Here is a 27,635-nt window from a genome sequence, read left to right as displayed (position 1 = left end):
CTTACCATGAAATGCTTACTTACAAGCCCTTAACCAACAATGCAGTTCAAGAAATGGAGCTAAGAAAATATTTCCTAAATAAACGAAAGTAAAAAAATCAAAAAATAACACAAGAAATTACATAACAATAACGAGGCTATATACAGGGGGTACCGGTACCGGGTCAAGGTAATTTGTACATGTAGGTGGGAGTGAAGTGACACTGCATAGATAATAAACAGCGAGTAGCAGCAGTGTTAAAAACAAAGGGGGGTGTCAATGTAAATATTCCGGGTGGCCATTTGATTAATTGTTCAGCAGTCTTATGGCTTGGGGGTAGAAGCTGTAAGGAGCCTTTTGGTCCTAGATTTGCCAGTGCGGTACAGCTTGCAATGAGGTAGCAGAGAGAACAGTCTTTGTCAGTCCTGCCATCCAAGTGGATGACTGGAGTCTCTGACAATTTTATGTTTTTTCCTCTGACACCGCCTATTATATAGGTCCTGGATGGCAGGAAGCTTGGCCTCAGTGATGTACTGGGCCGTACCCACTACCCTCTGTAGCGCCTTATGGTCAGATGCCGAGCAGTTGCCATAACAGGCGTTGATCCAACCGGTCAGGATGCTCTCGATGGTGCCGCTGTAGAACTTTTTGAGGATCTGGGGACCCATGCCAAATCTTTTCAGTCTCCTGAGGGGGAAAAGGTTTTGTCGTGCCCTCTTCACGACTGTAGTGGTGTGTTTGGATCTGTGGATCTGTTGGGGAGGTATGCAAATTGGAGGGAGTCTCGGGTTTCCGGCATGATGGTGTTGATTTGAGCTAAGACCAGCCTTTCAAAGCACTTCATGGCTACCGACATGAGTGCTACTGGGCGGTAATCATTTAGGCAGGTTCCCTTTGCTTTCTTGTGCACGAGGACTGTGATTACCGTTATGAAGGTTATGTATGTTATGTTGGTAAAAACAAACAAAAATGTAGTAAAAAATGTAATTGATTGTACAATTGATTCATTAATGCAAACATGGCTGTGTCTCTGAAAAATGATGAGGTTCCTGATATTGAACTCAAAAGATGCCCAACGATCGAACAGAGCAGTAGCTGAGTTTATCTGTATGGATCAAGTGCCATTCTGTGGCCTTTACTTTTACCTTGGTAGCATTTTGGTATCGTGATGGAATCGATTACCGTGATACTAAATATGGTACCGGTATTGAAGTGAAAACCCTGGTATCATGATACTAAACGTAGTACTGGTATCGAAGTTAGTTAGTTGTGTGGTTTAGTTGCTGGTGACGACAGGCTGGCGTGCGGTGGAGCGGCCCATTTCATCCCCACTTGAGTCCAGCAGCTGAGCCAGCTGTCAAACAGGGCCACAGGCAAACTAATTCTACCGTCTGTCTGTGACAAGTCAACGAGGCCATGGAAAGCAGCAGTAAACATGTTGTTGTTTATCCCCTCCCCTCTGTCTGACAGCTCTCTACCAGAACAAATATGTTCTCCAGAAAAACTTAATTGTATTGTTTATATGTCAATGTTGTTATAACAACCATCAACGTTGGGCGTGATGCTATGTTATGAGAGGACAATTCTGTCTGTCTGTCTGTCTGTCTGTCTGTCTGTCTGTCTGTCTGTCTGTCTGTCTGTCTGTCTGTCTGTCTGTCTGTCTGTCTGTCTGTCTGTCTGTCTGTCTGTCTGTCTGTCTGTCTGTCTGTCTGTCTGTCTGTCTGTCTGTCTGTCTGTCTGTCTGTCTGTCTGTCTGTCTGTCTGTCTGTCTGTCTGTCTGTCTGTCTGTCTGTCTGTCTGTCTGTCTGTCTGTCTGTCTGTCTGTCTGTCTGTCTGTCTGTCTGTCTGTCTGTCTGTCTGTCTGTCTGTCTGTCTGTCGGTCGGTCGGTCGGTCGGTCGGTCGGTCGGTCGGTCGGTCGGTCGGTCGGTCGGTCGGTCGGTCGGTCGGTCGGTCGGTCGGTCGTCGGTCGGTCGGTCGGTCGGTCGGTCGGTCGGTCGGTCGGTCGGTCGGTCGGTCGGTCGGTCGGTCGGTCGGTCGGTCGGTCGGTCGGTCGGTCGGTCGGTCGGTCGGTCGGTCGGTCGGTCGGCGGTCGGTCGGTCGGTCGGTCGGTCGGTCGGTCGGTCGGTCGGTCGGTCGGTCGGTCGGTCGGTCGGTCGGTCGGTCGGTCGGTCGGTCGGTCGGTCGGTCGGTCGGTCGGTCGGTCGGTCGGTCGGTCGGTCGGTCGGTCGGTCGGTCGGTCGGTCGGTCGGTCGGTCGGTCGGTCGGTCGGTCGGTCGGTCGGTCGGTCGGCGGTCGGTCGGTCGGTCGGTCGGTCGGTCGGTCGGTCGGTCGGTCGGTCGGTCGGTCGGCTCGGTCGGTCGGTCGGTCGGTCGGTCGGTCGGTCGGTCGGTCGGTCGGTCGGTCGGTCGGTCGGTCGGTCGGTCGGTCGGTCGGTCGGTCGGTCGGTCGGTCGGTCGGTCGGTCGGTCGGTCGGTCGGTCGGTCATATAGGCCTAGTGCTGTCAAGTAAAACACCACCTACAGGGACCTCAAAGGGCAGCTGAGGTCACGTAAGTCTAGACTACAATATCTATCCTGGCTCTAACCCTAGCAATGTTTATAATGTAGGCTCCTCACATTACACCTGTGGAGGAGATATCGGCAATCTAATGAAGTCGAGGGGATGTGACGACGTGTCATGTGTCTAATTTCCTGCTTAATTGTGTTGATGTTGGGGCTGATGCGGAGGCTCATACTAGTGTTGTTGTGGTTAATCTCCCACTGCGACAGGGAACCGTGGAGTCTCTGGGGGACACGGGGGATATGGCATCACTAATTAGATTTGTCTAGCTTCCCTGTGTGAGCAGAGGGATGGAGCGAGGGAGGGAGGGAGAGATGGAGAGAGGGATAAAGGTTTAGTGTTTTGTTTTTCTGTTGATTGATTTACAGAGAGTTTGAAAAGTTATGGACATTCTGCAACATTCCTTTTGTTGTGCACAACAACAGCAATGTCTCTCAGACTTTGTCATACAACTAATTAAAACATACAAAAACAAGCATTCTTCCTTCACAGCACGACAGCATATTGGAATGAATATGCGGTACAGCGGTAGGATATATTTTTTATCTCGCACTGTAAACACTGCTGATTGCGTGAACGTTCATGAATCCCAACATGTGTAGGCCTGTTTTCTGCTGAAGAACAAGAACAGTGTTTGTGACCCGTCCTCCTTTCAGAGGTTGATTGATTAGGGCCTTTCGTCCACTTGCTGTTAATTGGAGGGAAGATAAAGATACACTCTGTAACACTGCCTGCCTGGGAAATTAGTCATGAATTAGTGATCAGGCTCACAGATACAACCCAATGGCCTCATCCTGCTTCAGATGGACTGTTTGGATTTCTCAATTTGCAAAGTGGGTGATCACAGCTTTTCCAGAGTAAAGAGAAGTTACTGTTTTGAACACTTTCTCTCTCTTTCTCTCTCTTAAAATTTAATTGAAGGGCTTTATTGGCATGGGAAACATATGTTTACATTTGCCAAAGCAAGTGACATGGATAATTAACATAGTGAAATAAATTATAAAAAAATGAACAGTAAACATTGCACTCACAAAAGTTCTGAAAGAATAACGCCAATTTAAATGTCATATTAAGTGCAAACAGTAAAAGTACAAAAGGGAAAATAAGTTGAGTTATATTTACATTTTTTTTTTTTTGCTGGTTGCCCTTTTCTTGTGGCAACAGGTCACACATCTTGCTGCTGTGATAGCACAAAATTGGGTTTGTTTTCCAATTCTTTGTGGGTCTGTTTAATCTGAGGGAAATATGTGTCTCTATGCTCATGCATTTGGCAGGTGGTTAGGAAGTGCAGCTCAGTTTCCACCTCATTTTGTGGGCAGTGTGCACAGCCTGTCTTCTCTGGAGAGCCAGGTCTGCCTGCGGCAGCCTTTCTCAATAGCAAGGTTATGCTCACAATCTGTACATAATCAAAGCTTTCCTTAAGTTTAGGTCAGTCACAGTGGTCAGGTATTCTGCCAGCATTCTAGTTTGCTCAGTTTTTTGTTAATTACCAGGACCAGCTTGCTTAGGGGACTCTTCTCCAGGTTCATCTCTCTGTAGGGGATGGCTTTGTTATGGAAGGTTTGGGAATTACTTCCTTTTAGGTGGTTGTAGAATTTAACGCCTCTTTTCTGGATTTTGATAATTAGCGGGTATCGTTCTAATTCTGCTCTGCATGCATTATTTGGTGTTTTACGTTGTACACTGAGGATATTTTTGCTGAATTCTGCATGCAGAGTCTCAATTTGGTGCTTGTCCCATTTTGTGAATTCTCGGTTGGTGAGCAGACCCCAGACCTCACAACCATAAAGGGCAATGGGTTCTATAACTTATTTCAAGTATTTTTAGCCAGATCCAAATTGGTATGTCGAATTTTGTGTTCCTTTTGAAGTTACCTACCGACTGCCTTGAGCTGGGCTTACTGCTCACTCATACTCGTTCCTGACTCACCTTATTTTACCACCTCTACTCCTAGTATTGACAACTCCAATATCACTACCGTAAACTCTTCCCATTCCAATCCTCTCACCCCCAGTTTTTTTACACATTATTGGGCAGGTGCTAGGAGCTAGTTGTCACCTGCAGGCCATACCAGGGCCAGTCTGTTGGTGGGGTCAGCTGTTGAGCTGTTGGTCCAGATGGGGTTCTGTCATGGCCTCTGGCCACACACACACACACACACACACACACACGCGAGGGGTGATATGGGGACTACACTGAGCCTAACATAGCTACTGATACGTCTCACCAAGTCACCGAACATGTAACTTAGCACCTAAGAAACCATCTTGAATTAACATTTTCTACGCTGTAAAATCACACAAGTCTTGCTGGTGCAATTTCATTGTTCATTCATTGTTCTCCTCTCTCCAGTTCATTGTTCATTCATTCCTCTCGCCGGTTTGGGCCACGGGTGTGTGTGTGTGTGCATGGTTTGTTGAATAGCTGCTGCTTGTGTTCTGTGATGGCCAGTGTGAGCTAAAACTAGTCATTTAAACATGTTTTCGTTGGAATGGAATTTGTTGGCGTCCGAGTTTATTTCGCACTGCTCTAGAAAAGCAACAAATGCTAAAACATATATATTTTTTATCATTAAAGCGGGTATGCCTATAGGTTTGATGCATGCAAATGTAAAGGACGTCACTCTGCTTTCTTGGTGCTTCCTCCCGATTCGGCCCATAACTGGCGGGAACTCGGGACCTCTGCCTTGCTAGCACATTTGACCACCCTCCTGAATCGGCTTACTAATCCGCCACATGAAAAGCTAGCTATTGTCTGGCGCAAATTGAAAACTTCAGGCTAAGGAGTAAGTTTCACACATCCCCATGTGCTTAACAAAATAAAATGTTATCTTTTTATTGAACCAGGTTAATATTTTTTTATTAACAAGGTATTTCACATTTATTCAACCAGATCGGTCTAGTTAATCTAATGCAGCCATCCTATATTCTACAGAATTTTTTATTTTATTTTTTATTTATTTCACCTTTATTTAACCAGGAACAAGTTCTCATTTGCAACTACGACCTGGCCAAGATAAAGCAAAGCAGTTCGACACATACAACAACACGGAGTTACACATGGAATAAACAAACATCCAATCAATAATACAGTAAGACAATCTATATACAGCATGTGCAAATAAGGTAGGATAAGAGAGGTAAGGCAATAAATAGGCCATGGTGGCAAAGTAATTACAATATAGCAATTCAACACTGGAATGGTAGGATGTGCAGAGGTTGAATGTGCAAGTTGAGAAACTGGGGTGCAAATGAGCAAGATAAATAAATACAGTGTGGGGATAAGGTAGATTGGATGGGCTATTTACAGATGAGCTATGTACAGGTGCAGTGATCTGTGAGCTGCTCTGACAACTGGTGCTTAAAGCTAGTGAGGGAGGTAAGAGTCTCCAGCTTCAGAGATTTTTGCAGTTCGTTCTAGTCATTGGCAGCAGAGAACTGGAAGGAGAGGCAGCCAATGGAAGAATTGGCTTTGGGGGTGACCAGTGAGATATACCTGCTGGAGCGCGTGCTACGGGTGGGTGCTGCTATGGTGACCAGTGAGCTGAGATAAGGCGGGGCTTTACCTAGCAGAGACTTGTAGATGACCTGGAGCCAGTCGGTTTGGCGACGAGTATGAAGCGAGGGCCAGCCAACGAGAGCATACAGGTCGCAGTGGTGGATAGTACATGGGGCTTTGGTGACAAAACGGATGGCACTGTGATAAACTGCATCCAATTTGCTGATTAGAGTGTTGGAGGCTATTTTGTAAATGACATCGCCGAAGTCGAGGATCGGTAGGATGGTCAGTTTTACGAGGGTATGTTTGGCAGCATGAGTGAAGAATGCTTTGTTGCGAAATAGGAAGCCGATTCTAGATTTCATTTTGGATTGGAGATGTTTAATGTGAGTCTGGAAGGAGAGTTTACAGTCTAACCAGACACCTAGGTATTTGTAGTTGTCCACATATTCTAAGTCAGAACCGTCCAGAGTAGTGATGCTGGATGGGCGGTCAGGTGCGGGCAGCGATCGGTTGAAGAGCATGCATTTAGTTTTACTTGCATTTAAGAGCAGTTGGAGGCCACGGAAGGAGAGTTGTATGGCATTGAAGCTCATCTGGAGGTTAGTTAACACAGTGTCCAACGAAGGGCCAGAGGTATACAGAATGGTGTCGTCTGCGTAGAGGTGGATCAAAGAATCACCAGCAGCGAGAGCGACATCATTGATGTATACAGAGAAGAGAGTCGGCCCGAGAATTGAACCCTGTGGCACCCCCATAGAAACTTCCAGAGGTCCGGACAACAGGCCCTCCGATTTGACATATTGAACTCTATCGGAGAAATAGTTGGTGAACCAAGCGAGGCAATCATTCGAGAAACCAAGGCTGTTGAGTCTGCCAATAAGAATGTTGTGATTGACGGAGTCAAAAGCCTTAGCCAGGTTGATGAATACGGCTGCACAGTAATGTCTCTTATCGATGGCGGTTATGATATCATTTAGGACCTTGAGCGTGGCTGAGGTGCACCCATGACCAGCTCTGAAACCAGATTGCATAGCAGGGAAGGTACGGTGAGATTCGAAATGGTCGGTAATCTGTTTGTTAACTTGGCTTTCAAAGACCTTAGAAAGGCAGGGTAGAATAGATATAGATAGGTCTGTAGCAGTTTGGGTCTAGAGTGTCTCCCCCTTTGAAGAGGGGGATGACCGCGGCAGCTTTCCAATCTATGGGAATTTCCGACGATACGAAAGAGAGGTTGAACAGGCTAGTAATAGGGGTTGCAACAATTTCGGCAGATCATTTTAGAAAGAGAGCGTCCAGATTGATTTGTAGGGGTCCAGATTTTGAAGCTCTTTCAGAACATCAGCTATTTGGGTGAAGGAGAAGTGGGGGAGGTTTGGGCGAGTTGCTGTGGGGAGCGCAGGGCTGTTGACCGGGGTAGGGGTAGCCAGGTGGAAAGCATGGCCAGCCATAGAAAAATGCTTATTGAAATTCTCAATTATTGTGGATTTATCGGTAGTGACAGTGTTTCCTAGCCTCAGTGCAGTGGGCAGCTGGGAGGAGGTGCTCTTATTCTCCATGGACTTTACAGTGTCCCATAACTTTTTATAGTTTGTACTACAGCATGCAAATTTCTGTTAGGAAAGCTAAGGCGAGCTTTTTCAAACTGCCTGTGTATATTGGTTCCTAACTTCCCTGAAAAGTTGCATATCACGGGGGCTATTCGATGCTAATGCAGAACGCCACAGGATGTTTTTGGGCTGGTCAAGGGCAGACAGGTCTGGAGTGAACCAAGGGCTATATCTATTCCTGGTTCTAAATTTTTTGAATGGAGCGTGCTTATTTAAGATGGTGAGGAAGGCACTTTTAAAGGATAACCAGGCATCCTCTACTGATGGGATGAGGTCAATGTCATTCCAGGATACCCCGGCCAGGTCGATTAGAAATGCCTGTTTGCTGAAGTGTTTTAGGGAGCGTTTGACAGTGATAAGGGGTGGTCGTTTGACCGCAGACCCATTACGGATGCAGGCAATGAGGCAGTGATTGCTGAGATCTTGGTTGAAAACAGCAGAGGTGTATTTGGAGGGCAAGTTAGTTAGGATGATGTCTATGAGAGTGCCCGTGTTTACGGATTTGTGGTTGCACCTGGTAGGTTCATAGATAATTTGTGTGAGATTGAGGGCATCAAGCTTAGATTGTAGGATGGCCGGGGTGTTAAGCATGTCCCAGTTTAGGTCACCTAGCAGCACGAGCTCAGAAGATAGATGGGGGGCAATCAATTCACATATGGTGTCCAGGGCACAGCTGGGGGCAGAGTGTGGTCTATAGCAAGCGGCAACGGTGAGAGACTTGTTTCTGGAAAGGTGAATTTTTAGAAGTAGAAGCTCAAATTGTTTTGGTACAGACCTGGATAGTAAGATAGAACTCTGCAGGCTATCTCTGCAGTAGATTGCAACACTGCCTCCTTTGGCAGTTCTATCTTGGCGGAAAATGTTATAGTTAGGGATGGAATTGTCAGGGTTTTTGGTGGTTTTCCTGAGCCAGGATTCAGACACGGCTAAGACATCCGGGTTGGCAGAATGTGCTAAAGCAGTGAATAAAGCAAACTTAGGGAGTAGGCTTCTAATGTTAACATCGGCGGGGGTTCCGTGCCCCGTACCGGCAGTAGAAGGGGTCCGGGTATTGTAGCCGAGGAGTTGGCTTCAGGAGTACCCCTGGAGCCTTAGCCGGGAGATGGGTCAAGCATGGGCTAGCTCCAGGCTAGTTGGTGCTAGCTCCGGGACGGAAACGTTAGCCAGGAGTAGTCAACCCGGGTTGCGGTTAGCTAGCTGTGATGATCCAGATGAAAAGGTTCAGAGTTTGCGGCAGGAATCCGGGGATATGGAGAGAAAAATAGGTCCGGTATGCTCTGGTTTGAAACGCGTTGTACAAACTGGCGAGAGCTTTCCGATCTAAAGGTTAGCTGATGACCGCTAGCAGTGGTTAGCTGACTGGTAGCTAGTTAGCTCGCTAGCTTCAGTTGAGGTATTCCAGTTCGGAGGTAAATAGAAATTCTTATAAATACTTATAAATGACCGGTGATTTTCACCGCACGGCGGCTAAAAACACAACCCCTCTTGTTTTATTGAACTATATTTGTTCTGTCCATGATATTGTAAAACGTTCTTTAAAGCGGTAGGCCTACAAAATGACTGATCTCAAACAACATATAGCCTAGCTTGAAGTCGCATGCAGGCTAGTGACTACGGCTTCTCCCCCAAACGTTTTATGATAGCAGCGTTTTTGTCCTCCAAGCTGTGTCTGGTGAAGATGCTGGAGGACACTGCATGAGAGGAGGCAACCAAAGAGCTTATTGTGACTTTGGGCCTTGAGAGTGGAGCCAGTAAGAGCCAGGACCCTCACAGCCAAAGAGACCAACAGTCACATACCATGAGTTCTTTGACTGGGAGGATGGAGCAGATATCATTACGCCCGAGTCAAGACCACTGGAAAATAAAATACTGTATGTCAGTAAAACTTGACCCCAGTCTAACAAGCAGACCCGCCCCTGTTGTGTTGTGGTGGCATGCACAGTTTTCAGTTCCCTGCACTCAGCTACCTTGTCCGCCACGTCCTCACCATCCCGAATTCCAATGCCTTCTCCGACCGGGATTTTTGGAGGAAAGACATTCCATTCTCAAGCCCTCTGTGAGCGACATCCTCTTTCTCCACGGGCATTTAAAGTGATGGATAAAAGGCTTAAATCCTAATGCACTGTGTTTTGTTTCATTAAAAACGTCCTTTGTGTTTAATTCTGTTCAGCTCTATGTTGCGTTTTGTTCTGTTTTAACAAACATGGTTTTGATATCACATGGAAATAAATAATATTGTTTCATTAAACAAGAGCTGTTGTGTTTTTAGCCAGCCAGCCCTGTCATTTATTTGAGATGAACTGTTTTATTGAGAAAAAATACTATTGAATCGGCCTATATTTTAATTTCAATGACATCAACCTGTTTTTAAATTAAGGTGAAATACCTGTTTAAATAAAAGTAATTCACCTGGTTAAATAAAAATAAAGCTTGAATGAAATTAGATGAAAGGTCTCTGTGTGCAGCAACATGTGCTTTCATTATTGCCTTCAATTATTATTTGTTTTATTTAAGTCTGAAATTAACTAAATTAATGAATGTAATATTTGATAATATACAGTACCAGTCAAAAGTTTAGACACAACTACTCATTCAAGGGTTTTTCTTTATTTTACTATTTTCTACATTGTAGAATCATAGTGAAGACATCACAACTATGAAATAACAAATATGGAACCATGTAGTAACCAAAAAAGTGTTAAACATTAGTCCTTTCCTAAAAATGTTGGCTATTAAAAGCCGATAGGCCTATGTGATAAGAATTTGAGATTATTCAAAGTAGCCACCCTTTGCCTTGATGACAGCTTTGCACACAGAGAATGCCAACAGTGTGCAATGCTGTCATCAAGGCAAAGGGTGGCTACTTTGAAGAATCTATAATGTTTTATAAGAGCGTCTGCTAAATGACTTAAATGTTAATGTTAAATGTTTTATTTTAGTGTTGATGTCTTTACTATTATTCTACAATGTAGAATATAGTCAAAATAAAGAGAACCCCTTTCATGAGTAGGTGTGTCAAGTTTCGACTGGTGCTGTGTATGAAAAATGTAAATTTCAAAGATGTTGGTTTTGATTTATGGACAATATTCCTTTGATGCGTTGGATTTATCAAGATCGAATTCTGTTGTGATGTGACTCTTTTCTTTGTCATTTTTTAATTGCATTTATCAGCCATTTCAATAGTTTAAATATGGACATTTTTGTTAGAACACTTGTTGCATATTCTTTTACCATCATAATGCGTAGACATTTTTTCCATCTCACATTTTTGTGGAACAGTTACATTTCAGTATCGGCGTTTTGAATGATAACACAATTCAAATATGGCACACGGATGGAAATGTTGATATCAAGCACGCTCACACTTGCTAGGACACACGAAAAAACATTACCCACACCAGTATCTACAGCAGGAGTTGTGCTAATGAATGAATCTCCTTCACGTTTGCAACACATCAGTTCAGCCATTTAGGCTATGCATTTATCACCACCAGCCAATCACACCAGAACTACTTCCTGTCTTTCAAACTTACCGCCAGTGCCTTTCCAACCCTGCAACCTACTTTATAGTCAGTCAGCTTAGAGATACTGGTTCGATACAAGAGCTATTATGAATAGAGAGAGGAGAGCGGAAGAGAGAGGAGGCCTGTGGAGCTGATGCCAGCAGAGATGCGTGAACTGTGCAGGGCGGGAACAGTGAACACAGATGTGTTATAAATTATTGTAATTCATATATTAGTCTATGATTTGTAAGCCTATGTTGCCATACCACCTGAACAGGTGCTATGCAAGACGGAGACAAAAAATATCAGCCGGGGACAGATTTAGATAGGCTGATCATACACATTAATTAAAATGTGGTATCAACATAACCACACTCAAATGGCTAATGGTTGTACATTTAATCTTCATCATATGCCTTCTATCGCATAGCCGTCTCTCTATCCCCCTTCAAACTTTCCTTGTCAATTCATTTGATAGGCTATATTGTTTTAGCATTATCACATAGGCCTATTGAGTTTTAATAGCCAACGTTTTTAGGAAAGGACTAATGTGATTTGCTCTTGTGTGTTTAAGATACGCTGGTGGCTATGATTGATGTGTCCTTTTGACAGGTATGCGTGTGTCAGTTTCCTAATTCTCAAATGTCCATTTAGAAAGTTTCCTAAAGTAAATTCCTTCATTTCAGTTGTTGCATTGTGATCAGACTGTGGTGTTATCAATTTGGCCAGCACGTGTCTCTGCTTTCCCAACATGTCACTACATGTGGCACTGCCGTGTTGTGATTTACATGTCTTTTTTTGCGACTACAGTTAGACGTTCTTGCCCTCTGGGCCCCATAATTGGTTATTCCGGCCCAAATAAATGGCTCTGGTCCTGTGTATATCGGAAACAATGTTAGTGCTTTGTGGTGCATTGGCATGCACAGAAACCAGTTGGTGGAAGATTCGTTGCATAGATTTTATAAATCTATTAATAAGGCATCAAAAAGAGGGGCCCCCAGCTGATTTTAGTCTGGCATGGGCTCTGAGGCTAGGGAACTACAAAGCCCAAATAATACATGCAATAACACATTTACATTATTTATTGGAAAATACGCTGTTCATTTTACAAAAACAACTGAACCAACTACTAGGCTACCAACAGCATATACAGTCAACGGGACACAACATAAACAACATAACTGAATGACAACCAGTCCAGAATAAGAAAAGACAATCTTGTTCCCATATCTTAACAAGTCCATATTTTGAGTTAAAATATGTCACGGCTGAGAATTCTAGCCTATACTCCATCTCCGGTATCCCCTGTCTGATTCTAAATGCTGCTACCACATATATATATATATATATATACACACACACACACACACACACACACACACACACACACACACACACACACACACACACACACACACACACACACACACACACACACACACACACACACACACACACACACACACACACACACACACACACACACGGCTCCAAAATGACTGGCAATACATTTAAAAAATATAAACAATATAATTATAGAGAGAAACTCAAAATACCAACATGTGAGAAATACTAAACTTTATTAATGTTTCAATGGAACCACCCAAAATCATACAATTATTCAATACAAAATACATTTCACCAAAATCAGGGTTTCATAATTATTGGCACTCCTCATTTAGTACTTAGTGCAACCACCTCTGGCAAGCATAACAGCATGGAGTCTTTTCCTGTATTGTTTGACAAGGTTAAGGAACACATTTGGAGGGGTTTTGGACCATTCCTCTATGAAGATCCTTTCAAGATCCTTCACATTCTTGGGTTTGCGCTTTTCAACTGCCCTCTTCAACTCAGCCCACAGGTTTTTGATTGGATTGAGGTCTGGCGACAGAGATGGCCATGGCAGAACATTGATTTTGTGGTCACAGAACCATTTCTGTGTGGATCTTGAGGTATGTTTTGGGTCATTGTCTTGTTGGAAAGTCCACCTATGGCCAAGTCCCAGCCTTCTGGCAGAGGCAACCAGATTGTCAGCCAAAATTGCCTGATACTTGGTGGAATTCATTATGCCATCAATCTTAACCAGTGCCCCTGGACCTCTGGAATTAAAACAGCCCCAAAACATCACTGACCCACCACCATATTTCACCGTGGGTATGAGGTGCCTCTCCTAGTATGCATCTCTGTTTCAGCGCCAAACATGCTGATGCTGTATCTGACCAGAACGTTCAATTCTGGTCTCATCTGACCAGAGAACTTTCTTCTAGTCATAATTTAAATGACATTTGGCAAACTCCAAGCCCTTGCGTCTGTGTCTTGGGGTCAGAAAGGGCTTTCTTCTGGCAACCATTCCAAAGAGCCTGTGGTTGTGGAGGTGGCGTCTGATGGTGCTTTTTTAAAGCTGGTGACCCCAAGATGCCACCAAGGCCTGCAATTCTTTCACAGTGTTTCTTGAGGATTTTGTTGCTTCTCTCAACATCCTCCTCCCTATCCGGGGGGCAAAATGCATTTGTGTCCTCTACCCGTGAGGTTTTCAACTGTTCCATATCTTTGAATGTTTTAATAATTGCCCTGACAGTGCTCAGTGGTATATTCAATCGTTTGTGGATGTTGTTGTAGCCATTACCAGATTTATGAAGGTCTATGACCATCTGTCTCTTTTGAACTGACAGTTCTTCTGTTTTCTTCATGGTGTTGGATGACAAAGGGATATCACATGCATGTTACCTAATTTTTATACCCTGGTGAAACAGGAAGTGATGTAATGGCTCAATGTAGTTCCTTAAGACTTAGATACATTTAAATAAGTGGGATTTAATTCCTGGTTTAATTTTGGTAGATGTTATTTACAATAATCTTTAAGGGTGCCATTAATTGTGAAACCTTGATTTGGAGGACATTGATTTTCAATTAAATCAATAAATGATTTTGGTGGGTTCCATTGAAAATGTAATAAAGTGTAGTATTTCTCACATGTTGGTATTTTGAGTTTCTCTCTATAATTATATTTTTTAAAGTATGTTTGTGCATTGCCAGTCAGGGGTGCCAGTAATTTTGTAGCCCACTGTACTAGAGGTCGACCGATCAATCGGAATGGCCGATTAATTAGGGTCGATTTCAATAACAATCGGTAATCGGCATTTTTGGACACCGATCATGGCTGATGACATTGCACTCCACGAGGAGACTGCGTGGCAGGCTGACTACCTGTTATGCAAGTGCAGCCAAGGTAAGGTGCTAGCTAGCATTAAACGTATCTTATAAAAAACAATCAATCTTAACATAATCACTAGTTAACTACACATGGTTGATGATATTACTAGTTCATCTAGCTTGTCCTGCGTTGCATATAATCGATGCAGTGCCTGTTAATTTATCGTTGAATCATAGCCTACTTCGCCAAATGGGTGATTTAACAAGCGCATTCGCAAAAAAAGCACTGTCGTTGCACCAATGTGTAACTAACCACAAACATCAACGCCTTTCTTAAAATCAATACAGAAGTATATATTTTTAAACCTGCATATTTAGTTAATATTGACTGCTAACATGAATTTCTTTTAACTAGGGAATTTGTGTCACTTCTCTTGTGTTCTGTGCAAAAGAGTCAGGTTATATGCAGCAGTTTGGGACGCCTGGCTCGTTGCAAACTGTGTGAAGACTATTTATTCCTAACAAAAACAGCCAAACGGGGGATGATTTAACAAAAGCGCATTTGCGAAAAAAGGACAATCGTTGCACGAATGTACCTAACCATAAACATCAATGCCTTTCTTAAAATCAATACACAGAAGCCTTCCCTGTAGCTCAGTTGGTAGAGCATGGTGTTTGCAACGCCAGGGTTGTGGGTTCGATTCCCACGGGGGGCCAGCACAGGAAAAAAAAATGTATGAAATGAAATGTATGCATTCACTACTGTAAGTCGCTCTGGATAAGAGCATCTGCTAAATGACAAATTTTTTTCATGTAAAATGTAAGTATATTTTATTAAACCTGCATATTTAGTTAAAAGAAATCCACGTTAGCAGGCAATATTAAACCTGGGAAATTGTGCCACTTCTCTTGTGTTCATTGCACGCAGAGTCAGGGTATATGCAACAGTTTGGGCTCTGGGTCGTTGTGAACTAATTTGCCAGAATTTGACGTAATTATGACATAACACTGAAATTTATGCAATGTAACAGGAATATTTAGACTTATGGATGCCACCCGTTAGATAAAATACGGAACGGTTCCGTATTTCACTGAAAGAATAAACGTTTTGTTTTCTAAATTATAGTTTCCAGATTTGACCATATTATTGACCTAAGGCTCGTATTTCTGTGTGTTATTATGTTATAATTAAGTATATGATTTGATATTTGATAGAGCAGTCTGACTGAGCGGTGGAAGGCAGCAGCAGGCTCGTAAGCATTCATTCAAACAGCACTTTCGTGCGTTTGCCAGCAGCTCTTTGCTGTGCTTCAAGCATTGAGCTGTTTATGACTTCAAGCCTATCAACTCCCGAGCGAGTTAGCGGGGTGCGCGCTAATAGCGTTTCAATCGGTGACGTCACTCGCTCTGAGACCTTGAAGTAGTTGTTCCCCTTGCTCTGCAAGGGCCGCGGCTTTTGTGGAGTGATGGGTAACGATGCTTCGAGGGTAGCTGTTGTCGATGTGTTCCTGGTTCGAGCCCAGGTAGGGGCGAGGAGAGGGACGGAAGCTATACTGTTACACTGGCAATACTAAAGTGCCTATAAGAACATCCAATAGTCAAAGGTATATGAAATACAAATGGTATAGAGAGAAATAGTCCTATAATTCCATAACTACAAGCTAAATCTTCTTACCTGGGAATATTGAAGACTCGTGTTAAAAGGAACCACCAGCTTTCATATGTTCTCATGTTCAGAGCAAGGAACTTAAACGTTAGCTTTTTTACATGGCACATATTGCATTTTTACTTTCTTCTCCAACACTTTGTTTTTGCATTATTTAAACCAAATTGAACGTTTGATTATTTATTTGAGGCTAAATTGATTTTATTGATGTATTATATTAAGTTAAACTAAAAGTGTTCATTCATTATTGTTGTAATTGTCATTATTACAAATAAATAAATACATTTTAAAAAATCGTCCGATTAATCGGCATCGGCTTTTTTTGGTCATCCAATAATCGGTATCTGCGTTAAAAAAATCATAATCGGTCGACCTCTACACTGTACATAGAGGCAACTCTGGGATGCTGGCCTTCTAGGCAGAGTTGCAAAGAAAAAGCCATATCTCAGACTGACCAATAAAAAGAAAAGATTAAGATGAGCAAAAGAACAGACACTTGACAGAGGAACTCTGCCTAGAAGGCCAGCATCCCGGAGTCGCCTCTTCACTGTTGACATTGAGACTGGTGTTTTGCGGGTACTATTTAATGAAGCTGCCAGTTGAGGACTTGTGAGGCGTCTGTTTCTCAACTAGACACTCTACTGTACTTGTCCTCTTGCTCAGTTGTGCACCGGGGCCTCCCACTCCTCTTTTGATTCTAGTTAGAGACAGTTTGCGCTGTTCTGTGAAGGGAGTAGTAGTACACAGCGTTGTATGAGATCTTCAGTTTCTTGGCAATTTCTCTAATGGAATAGCCTTCATTTCTCAGAACAAGAATAGACTGACGAGTTTCAGAGGAAAGGGCTTTGTATCTGGCCATTTCGAGCCTGTAATCGAACCCACAAATGCTGATGCTCCAGATACTCAACTAGTCTAAATAAGGCCAGTTTTATTGCTTCTTTAAATCAGCACAACAGTTTTCAGCTGTGCTAACATAATTGCAAATGGGTTTTCTAATGACCAATTAGCCTTTTAAAATGATAAACTTGGATTAGCTAACACAACGTGCCATTGGAACACAGGAGTGATGGTTGCTGATAATGGCCCTCTGTACGCCTACGTGGATAATCCATAAAAAATCTGCCGTTTCCTGCTGCAACAGTCATTTACAACATTAACATGGTCTAAACTGTATTTCTGATACATTTTGTGTTATTTTAATGGACAAAAAATGTGCTTTTCTTTTAAAAACAAGGACATTTCTCAGTGACCCCAAACTTTTGAACGGTAGTGAACGTGCAGTACCAGTCAAAAGTTTGGACACACCTACTCATTCAAGGGTTTTTATTTATTTTTAAAATGTTCTACATTGTAGAATAAAAGTGAAGACATCAAAACTATAAACTAACACATATATCATGTAGTGACCAAAAAAGTGTTAAAAAAATCAAAATACATTTTATATTTGGGATTCTTCAAAGTAACCACCCTTTGCATTGATGACAGCTTTGCAAACTCTTGGCATTCTCTCATCCAGCTTCATGAGGAATGCTTTTCCAACAGTCGTGAAGGAGTTCCCACATATGCTGAGCACTTGTTGGCTGCTTTTCCTTCACTCTGCGGTCCAACTCATCCCAACACGATCTCAATTTGGTTGAGTTCAGGTGATTGTGGAGGCCATGTCATCTAATGCAGCACTCCATCACTCTCCTTCTTGGTCAAATAGCCCTTTCACAGCCTGGAGGTGTGTTTTGGGTCATTGTCCAGTTGAAATACAAAGGATCGTCCCACTAAGTGCAAACCAGATGGGATGGCGTATCGCTGCTGTGGTAGCCATGCTGGTTAAGGGTGGCTTAAATTCTAAATGATTCACCAACAGTGTCACAACCAAAGCACCCCCTACACCATCACACCATCTCCTCCATGCTTCACGGTGGGAACCACACATGCGGAGATCATCCGTTCACCTACTCTGCGTCTCACAAAGACACAGCGGTTGGAACCAAAAGTCTCAAATTTGGACTCATCAGACCAAAAGACAGATTTACACTGGTCTAATGTCCATTGCTCATGTTTCTTGGCCCAAGCAAGTCTCTTATTATTATTGGTGTCCGTTGGTAGTGGTTTCTTTGCAGCATTTTGACAATGCATTTATTAAAGTGGCCAGTGATTGGGTCTCAATGTAGGCAGCAGCCTCTTTTAGTTAGTGAGTGCTGTTTAGCAGTCTGATGGCTTTGAGATAGAAGCTGTTTTTCAGTCTCTATGTCCCAGCTCTGATGCACCTGTACTGACCATGCCTTCTGAATGGTAGCGGTGTGAACAGGCAGTGGCTCGGGTGGTTGTTGTCCTTGATGATCTTTTTGGCCTTCCTGTGACATCGTGTGCTGTAGGTGTCATGGAGGGCAGGTAGTTTGCTCGCTGTGATGTGTTGTGCAGACTGCACCACCCTCTGGAGAACCTTACGGTTGAGGGAGGTGCAGTTGCCGTACCAGCCTGTGATACAGCCCAACAGGATGCTCTCGATTGTGCATCTGTAAAAGTTTGTTAGGGTTTTGGGTGACAAGCCAAATTTCTTCAGCCTCCTGAGGGTGAAGAGGCACTGTTGTGCCTTCTTCACCACACTGTCTGTTGTGGGTGGACCATTTCAGTTTGTCTGTGATGTGTACGCAGAGGAACTTAAAACTTTCCACCTTCTCCACTGCTGTCCCTTCGATGTGGATAGTGGGGTGCTCCCTCTGCTGTTTCCTGAAGTCCACAATCATCTCCTTTTGTATTGTTGACGTTGAGTGAGAGGTTATTTTCCTGACACCACACTCCGAGTGCCCTCACCTCCTCCCTGTAGGCTGTCTCGTCATTGTTGTTAATCAAGCCCACTACTTTTGTGTCATCTGCAAATTTGATGATTGAGTTGGAGGCGTGCATCGCCACGCAGTCGTGGGTGAACAGGGAGTACAGGAGGGTGCTGAGCATGCAACCTTGTGGTTCCCCAGTGTTGAGGGTCAGTGAAGTGGAGATGTTGTTTCCTACCTTCACCACCTGGGGGCGGCCCGAGAGAGCTGTTTTTCCGTGAAACAGAATGTTACAATCTCTGATGTCTCTCTGGAAGGCAACCTTCGCTCGAATTTCGTCTACCTTGTTGTCGAGAGACTGGACATTGGCTAGTAGTATACTCGGGAGCGGTGGGCAATGTGCATGTCTACGGAGCCTGACCAGGTGGCAGCTTCATCTGCCCCTTCTGCAGCGCTGTTGTTTTGGATTGACTACTGGAATTAGATCCGTTGTCCTGGGTGGTGGTCTGAACAGAGGATCCGCTTCGGGAAAGTTGTATTCCTGGTCGTAATGTTGGTAAGTTGACGTTGATCTTATATCCAATAGTTATTCCCAGCTGTATGTAATAAGACTTAAGATTTCCTGGGGTAACAATGTAAGAAATATTACATAAACAAACAAAATACTGCATAGTTTCCTAAGAACTCGAAATGAGGTGACCGTCTCTGTCGGCACCATCATGAAAATGTTGATTTGTTTAACACTTTTTTGGTTACTACATGATTCCGTATGTGTTATTTCATAGTTTTGATTTCTGTTACTTGAACTCTGTTAAGCATTTAATTGGGCTGCAATCTGAGGTGCCTTTAACTCTAATGAACTTATCCTCTGCAGCAGTGGTAACTCTGGGTCTTTCTTTTCTGTGGCGGTTGTCACGTCCTGGCCAGTATATAAGGTTAATTGTTTGTAGTTTGGTCAGGGCGTGACAGAGGGTATTTGTTTGATGTGGTTCAGGGTGGTGTGTTTGATTTAAGGGTGTTGGTTTTAGTAATTCCGGGTGTTGGTTTATGTTTAGGTATTTCTATGTGGAGTCTAGTATGTGTGTTTCTATGTTGGTTAATTGGGGTTGGGACTCTCGGTTGAAGGCAGGTGTTGTCTATCTGCCTTTGATTGAGAGTCCCATATATAAGGGTGTGTTTGTGTTTGTGATTGGTGGGTGATTGTTCTGTGTTCAGCCCTAGGCTTTGCCAGACTGTTTTGTTGTTCGTTCGTTTTTGTGGTTTGTTTGTTTTGGAGTGTTATTTTGAAAGTTAATAAATCTAAAAATGAGCATACACGTACCTGCTGCATTTTGGTCCTCATTCACCGACGACAACCGTGACAGCGGTCCTCATGAGAGCCAGTTTTATCATAGCGCTTGATGGTTTTTGCGACTGCACTTGAAGAAACTTTCAAAGTTCTTGAAGTTTCCCAGATTGACTAAACTTCATTGCTTAAAGTAATGATGGACTGTCGTTTCTTTTTGCTTATTTAAGCTGTTCTTGTCATAATATGGACTTGGTCTTTTACAAAATAGGGCTGTCTTCTGTATACCACCCCTACCTTGTCACAACACAACTGATTGGCACAAACGTATTAAGAAGGAAAGAAATTCCACAATTAACTTTTAACAATGCACACCTGAAATGCATTCCTGGTGTCTACCTCATGAAGCTGGTTGAGAGAATGCCAAGAGTGTGCAAAGTTGTCATCAAGGCAAAGAGTGGCTACTTTTGAAGAATATAAAATATATTTTGATTTGATTAACACTTTTTGGGTTTGTACATGATTCAGTATGTGTTATTTCATAGTTTTGATGTCTTCACTATTATTCTTCAATGTAGAAAGTAGTAAAAATAAAGAAAAACCCTTGAATGAGTAGGTGTGCCCAAACATTCGACTGGCAATGTATATTTTTTTGGCTACTGCTCTACGAAATAAATCTAAATCGACCGGTCGACTAAATGGGGTCAGCCCTATATTGATTACTGCATTGTTGGAAAAGAGTAAGCAGGAAAGATATTTCACTGTACTTGTGCACATGACAATAAAATGTTTAAACTTTAACTTCTCTCCTTGAATCCATTCACATGATACACATCCTTTCGAGTGAAATCATCAGCTTCACATAATGGCTTCCTCTCACCCATCTCCCCGGCTCCTTCCTTCCTCTCGTCAATCACTCAGGCTAATTAAATGAGGGTTATTTCAATAAAGCTACCATCTTCTACCTTACTCCATTAGTTATATTAACAGCCAGTGGTTCCTGGTTCGTCTATGCCCCGGCGTCATCATCCATCTCTCATCTCCTGGTCTCACTTGACGAGAGGTGTCGGTTCTGCCTTAAATGAATCCATGTAACCTAGTTACTGGAGCTCAGCAGGGGAGAGACAATCAATTAATGAACAAAGGAGGTGGCTCACTGAGGCAGTGCTGATAGACTGAGGGACTATTACTAACACAGGAGCCGCTCGCAAAATATATTTTCACTCATTTCATTTTTCATCTGATGTATGTATCCTTGTTCGGTTATTTTCTTCTCAAGGTGAATCCAGAGGGAAGAGAGAAGAACGTTACAGAAGGAGGCAGGTTTGCGTGTTAGTCTGCTACCTGTTGGGAGCCATTGGAGGACATTTGGCGGACATCTTGTTTTGGGAAGGTAAGAGCTCTGTCTCCTTAAGTACAGATCTAGTGTGAGCTTATTCACTCCAAAGCCAAACCGTAATCATAGGCAGGGAAATGCTTCTTCATCCCAAAGAAGCTTTTTCATCCCCAAGAGGCCCAGTCATTGTCAGAATCCCCGGAATAGAACTAATGCATTCTATACAGTACCAGTCAAAAGTTTGGACACACCTACTCATTCCAGGGTTTTTCTTTATTTTTAAAATTTTTAGAATAATAGTGAAGACGTCAAAACTTTCCAATAACTCAAATGGAATCATGTAGTAACCAAAAAAGTGATAAACAAATCTAAATATATATTATATTTTAGATTCTTCAAAGTAGCCACCCTTTGCCTAGACCTCCACAAGTCTGGTTCATCCTTGGGAACAATTTCCAAATGCCTGACGGTACCATGTTCATCTGTACAAACAATAGTACACAAGTATAAACACCATGGGACCACGCAGCCACCATACCGTCATGTCTCCTAGAGATGAACGTACTTTGGTGGAAAAAGTGCAATCAATCGCAAAACAACAGCAAAGAACCTTGTGAAGATGCTGGAGGAAACGGGTACAAAAGTATTTATATCCACAGTAAAACGAGTCCTATATCGACATAACCTGAAAGGCTGCTCAGCAAGGAAGAAGCCACTGCTCCAAAAACGCATGAAAAAGCCAGACTACTGTTTGCAACTGCATATGGGGACAAAGATCGTACTTTTTGGAGAAATGTCCTCTGGTCTGATGAAACAAAAATAGAACTGTTTGGCCATAATGACCATCGTTATGTTTGGAGGAAAAAGTGGGAGTCTTGCAAGCCGAAGAACACCATCCCAACTGGGGTGGCAGCATCATGTTGTGGGGGTGCTTTGCTGCAGGAGGGACTGGTGCACTTCACAAAATAGATGGCATCATGAGGAAAGGAACATTTTGTGGATATATTGAAGCAACATCTCAAGACATCAGTCAGGAAGTTAAAGCTTGGTCGCAAATGGGTCTTTGAAATGGACAATGACCCCAAGCATACTTCCAAAGTCGTGGCAAAAGGGCTTAAGGACAACAAAGTCAAGGTATTGGAGTGGCCATCACAAAGCCCTGACCTCACTCCCATAGAAGATTTGTGGGCAGAACTGAAAAAGCATGTGTGAGCAAAGGAGGCTCAGTTACACCAGCTCTGTCAGGAGGAATGGGCCAGAATTCACCCAACTTATTGTGGGAAGCTTGTGGAAGGCTACCCAAAACGTTTGACCCAAGTTAAACAATTTAAAGGCAATGCTATCAAATACTAATTGAGTGTATGTTAACTTCTGACCCACTGGGAATGTGATGAAAGAAATAAAAGCTGAAATAAATCATTCTTTCTACAATTATTCTGACATTTCACATTCTTAAAATAAAGTGGTTATCCTAACTGACCTAAGACAGGGATTTTTTACTAGGATTAAATGTCAGGAATTGTGAAAAACTGAGTTTAAATGTATTTGGCTAAGGTGTATGTAAACTTCTGACTTGAACTGTAATTGACAAACAAAGCATTTGTGTTTAGTGAGTCTCCAGATCAGAGGCAGTAGATGACCAGGGATGTTCTCTTGACAAGTGCGTGAATTGGACCATTTAAAAAAAAAATAATTGACATACTGTTGCCGCTACCGTCTCTTATGACCAAAAATAACTTCTAGACATCAGGACTGCGATTACTCACCACGGACTAGCAGAATCCTTTTTCTTCTTTCACGGTTCTGACGAACCCGAGGCGGAGGATAAATAGCTCACCCCAGTGATCTGCGTGAGGCGGAGAAAGAGAGGCCGGAGGGCGGGCTGCCTTCTCAGGAGTAGGAGGCGATCGAATAAACCCCCACTTACCTCAGTTCTGCTCGCAAACATGCAATCTTTGGACAATAAAATGGATGAGTTTTTGGAAGATTACACTAACAACGGGACATTAACCTCTCTCGGGTATGTGGTACGAAATCGTCCCACCTAGTCAACAGCCAGTGGAATCGAGTGGCGCGATATTCAAAAACCTTAAAAATGCTATTACTTCAATTTCTCAAACATATGACTATTTTACACCATTTTAAAGACAAGACTCTCGTTAATCTAACCAGATTGTCCGATTTCAAAAAGGCTTTACAACGAAAGCAAAACATTAGATTATGTCAGGAGAGTACCCAGCCAGAAATAATCACACACCCATTTTTCAAGCTAGCATATAATGTCACAAAAACCAAAACCACAGCTAAATGCAGCACTAACCTTTGATGATCTTCATCAGATGACACTCCTAGGACATTATGTTATACAATACATGCATGTTTTGTTCAATCAAGTTCATATTTATATAAAAAAAACAGCTTTTTACATTAGCATGTGACGTTCAGAACTAGCAAACATACCGAAAACTTCCGGTGAATTTACTAAATTACTCACGATAAATCTTCACAAAAAAACATAACAATTATTTTAAGAATTATAGATACAGAACTCCTTTATTCAATCGCGGTGTCAGATTTTAAAATAGCTTTTCGGCAAAAGCACATTTTGCAGTAGATAGAGTAGATAGCTCGCCATCACGGGCTAGCTAATTTGACACCCACCAAGTTTGGGGTTCACTAAACTCAGCATTACTATAAGAAAAATTGGATTACCTTTGCTGTTCTTGGTCAGAATGCACTCCCAGGACTTCTACTTCATCCACAAATGTTGTTTTGGTTCAAAATAATCCATAGTTATGTTGAAATATCCTCTGTTTTGTCCGTGTGTTCAGGTCCCTATCCGAACGGTGACGTGCAGACGCATGTCGTGACAAAAAAATTCTAAATATTCCATTACCGTACTTCGAAGCATGTCAAACGCTGTTTAAAATCAATTTTTATGCAACTTTTCTCGTAAAATAGCGATAATATTCCGACCGGGAGACGTTGTTTTCGTTCAAAGACTGAAAGAAGAAAATGGACTCTTCACGCGCACGCCCGTGTCATTGTTCTCAGATCGACCACTATCCAAATGCGCTACTGTTTTTCAGCCAGGGACTGCAGAGTCATCATTCAACGTTCTGGCGCCTTCTGAGAGCCTATGGGAGCCTTAGAAAATGTCACGTTACAGCAGAGATCCTCTGTTTTCGATAAAGAGGCTATAGAAGGCCAAGAAATGGTCAGAGAGGGCACTTCCTGTACAGAATCTTCTCAGGTTTTGGCCTGCCATATGAGTTATGTTATACTCACAGACACCATTCAAACAGTTTTAGAAACTTTAGGTGTTGGTGTACCTACCGTAGGAGTCCCCTCAAAGCCTACCATTGACTATGTAAATACCCAGCGTGCGACGCAGAAGTTGTGACCTGTTTTTGTTGGCTATGTTGTCGTAGTTGTGCCTAGGGGGCATATGGGGGTGGGAATGCTGTCACCTCCAGGTAGGTGTTTGTCCCCCTGTGTGCTGAGGGTGTCAGGTTCTTGTCCAGTTCTGGCATTTAGGTCACCACAGACTAGTACATGTCCCTGGGCATGGAAATTATTGATTGCCCCCTCCAGGATGGAGAAGCTGTCTTCATTAAAGTGGGGGGATATAGGTAGCACACAGGAAGACAATTTTCTCTTTTGAGATAATTTCCTTTTGAATTTCTAGCCAAATGTCAAATGTTCCTCTTTTGATTAATTTAACCTGTCTGGGAACCTGGGACGCTTGCGTCCCACCCTAGTCAACAGCCAGTGGAATCGCGTCGCGCGAAATACAAATACCTCATAAATGCTATAACTTCAATTTCTCAAACATATGACTATTTTATACCATTTTATAGATACACCTCTCCTGAATCGAACCACGTTGTCCGATTTCAAAAAGGCTTTACAGCAAAAGCAAAACTAATTAGATTATGTTAGGAGAGTACCCAGCCAAAAAAAATCACACTGCCATTTTCAAAGCAACTAGCATGCATCACAAATACCCAAAACACAGCTAAATGCAGCACTAACCTTTGGCAATCTTCATCAGATGACACTCCTAGGACATCATGTTACACAATACATGCATTTTTTGTTCGATAAAGTTCATATTTATATATAAAAACAGCATTTTACATCGGCACGTGACGTTCAGAAAATATTTTCCCTCAAATGCTTCCGGGGATCAGCGCTACAATTTACAAAATTACTATTCGAAAACATTGTTAAAATGTAATATTGTCAGTCAAAGAATTATAGATTAACATCTCGTGAATGCAACCGCATTGCCAGATTTAAAAAGAACTTTACTGGGAAATCACACTTTGCAATAAACGAGGTGGTATGCTCAGAAAAATAGGCTAGGCGATACAGATTAGCGCCATGTTGGAACCATCTACAATCAAATATACTATTGTAAATATTCCCTTACCTTTGATTATCTTTATCAGAAGGCACTTCCAGGAATCCCAGGTCCACAACAAATGTAGTTTTGTTCGAAAAAGTTCATAATTTATGTCCCAATAGCTCCTTCTTGTTAGCGCGTTCCGAAGGCTACTCATAATGTACTGTAGCGCGCGGGACTTGTTGCCACGAAAGAGCAAAAAATATATATTTACGTTCGTTCAAACATGTGAAACGTTGTATAACATAAATCTTTAGGGCCTTTTTTAACCAGAGCTTCAATAATATTAAAGGCGGACGATTGCATTGTCTTACTAAACGTTTCGGAATGAGAGGCTACCCATGGGCGCCCGCATCATAGTAGTAATGGCCCTCCCCCTGTGACCAACTTTCCAAGCCTCTCTTTCGGTCAGTTTCTACCATAGAAGACTCAAACCACTTTGTAAAGACTGTTGACATCTAGTGGAAGCCTTAGGAAGTGCTAAATGAATCCTAACTCACGGTGTGTTTCATAGGCAAAGTGTTGAAGGTGATTCCACAAATCAGATTTCCACTTCCTGCAAGGTTTTGGCCTGCCATATGAGTTATGTTATACTCACAGACACCATTCAAACAGTTTTAGAAACTTCAGAGTGTTTTCTATCCAAATCTACTAATTATATGCATATTCTAGTTACTGGGCAGGAGTAGTAACCAGATTAAATCGGGTACGTTTTTTTATACGGCCGTGCAAATACTGCCCCCTATCCCCAACAGGTTTAATAGAGTGAGTTAGGTCTGCTCTATACCAAACGCACTGAGTCCCATCCCTGTTTCACACCTGGTAGTTTGGTGGATGGGACTACCAGCTCCCTGTAACCTAGAGGGCAACCAGTGGGTCCATCTCCTCTATACCATGTTTATTGTAGGATGACAATGTCTGTATTTCTGATTTATTTGGTGAAGTTCAGGTTCCTACTCTTTAGGCCTTTCTCTCTGTCTGTGAGTGTCTTTCTCTCGGTCTCCCTCTCTCTCTTTCTGTCTCTCTCTCTTTCTCTGTCTCTCGCTCTCTCTCTCTCTCTGTTGTAAGGGCCTGTTGAATAATGAAGACCCACTGGGTCCAGAGCACCAGTTAACCCTTTGATCTCAGATCACACGGTGAGCAATTTGGACACGTCATGAATGACAGCTTGACATTGGGAAACCTAGCCTAAGGGCATCTTTCTCCCCTCTCCCTGTATGTACCCACACTACATCCTGTTTCATTGGTGGGGTTTTGAACCAACAGGAAGTTGCTCTAGTGCCCTAGCCTTTGTTATCTTAACGTTGATGTATTATTAAAGACTTTGAAAAGGCAGCGTTTAATTATTGATTTGGGTGCAAGGCATTACATTCTCAAACCTTATTCTTTTCTCCTATTTTTGTTTGGTCCGGACTACATTTTTAGCAGTTATTGTTTGTTCTGCTTGTCAGACCGGGCATTTATATTTAGTTTTATTATGAACGGCAGAGGCCATTCTAAAAAAAAAATACAAAAATATATACGTACAGATCTTTTTATTTTACCTTTATTTAACCATTTCTGTTCTTTAATACAGGGCCGACATACAAGTTCCTTACTTTTTACCCCTTCTACTTGCCTCTTCCATTTTTGTAGTAATGCTGCAATTAGTTGGTTGTAATTTTGGGTAGAGCAGACATTTCCAAATGTCTGTGTTAGCTGCATGTGTGAAATAACTCCACCAGTCCTATTCACAAAAATTATACCCTTTTTAAAAATTTCTTTGAAAAATATATATTTTTTTATCAATTAGTATATTTGAGTTTAACCACAGTGTGCACCTTTCTAAATAATTTCCAATCAATTGAATTTACCACAGGTGGACTCCAA

The 27,635-nt window shown here is 42.6% G+C and overlaps 1 protein-coding gene across 2 annotated transcripts in view; it reads left to right on the top strand.

Annotated features, from left to right (window-relative positions):
* The window catches only part of LOC115205393 (bifunctional heparan sulfate N-deacetylase/N-sulfotransferase 1), an 89,332-nt gene that overhangs the window by 18,796 nt on the left and 42,901 nt on the right, over nucleotides 1–27,635 (top strand). The window contains exon 2 of one of the 2 annotated variants that reach the window (XM_029771339.1): nucleotides 21,302–21,415. The exons of the other annotated variant lie outside the window; for it this stretch is intronic. The gene's annotated coding sequence lies outside the window, so the exon portion shown is untranslated. The remainder of the gene's footprint in view (nucleotides 1–21,301; nucleotides 21,416–27,635) is intronic. 2 annotated transcript variants of the gene reach the window in all.

This window comes from Salmo trutta, chromosome 13, assembly GCF_901001165.1.
Source record: "Salmo trutta chromosome 13, fSalTru1.1, whole genome shotgun sequence".
NCBI lineage: Eukaryota > Metazoa > Chordata > Actinopteri > Salmoniformes > Salmonidae > Salmo > Salmo trutta.
Note: the sequence above shows the minus strand (reverse complement) of the source record. Positions and strands in the feature narration are given on the sequence as shown.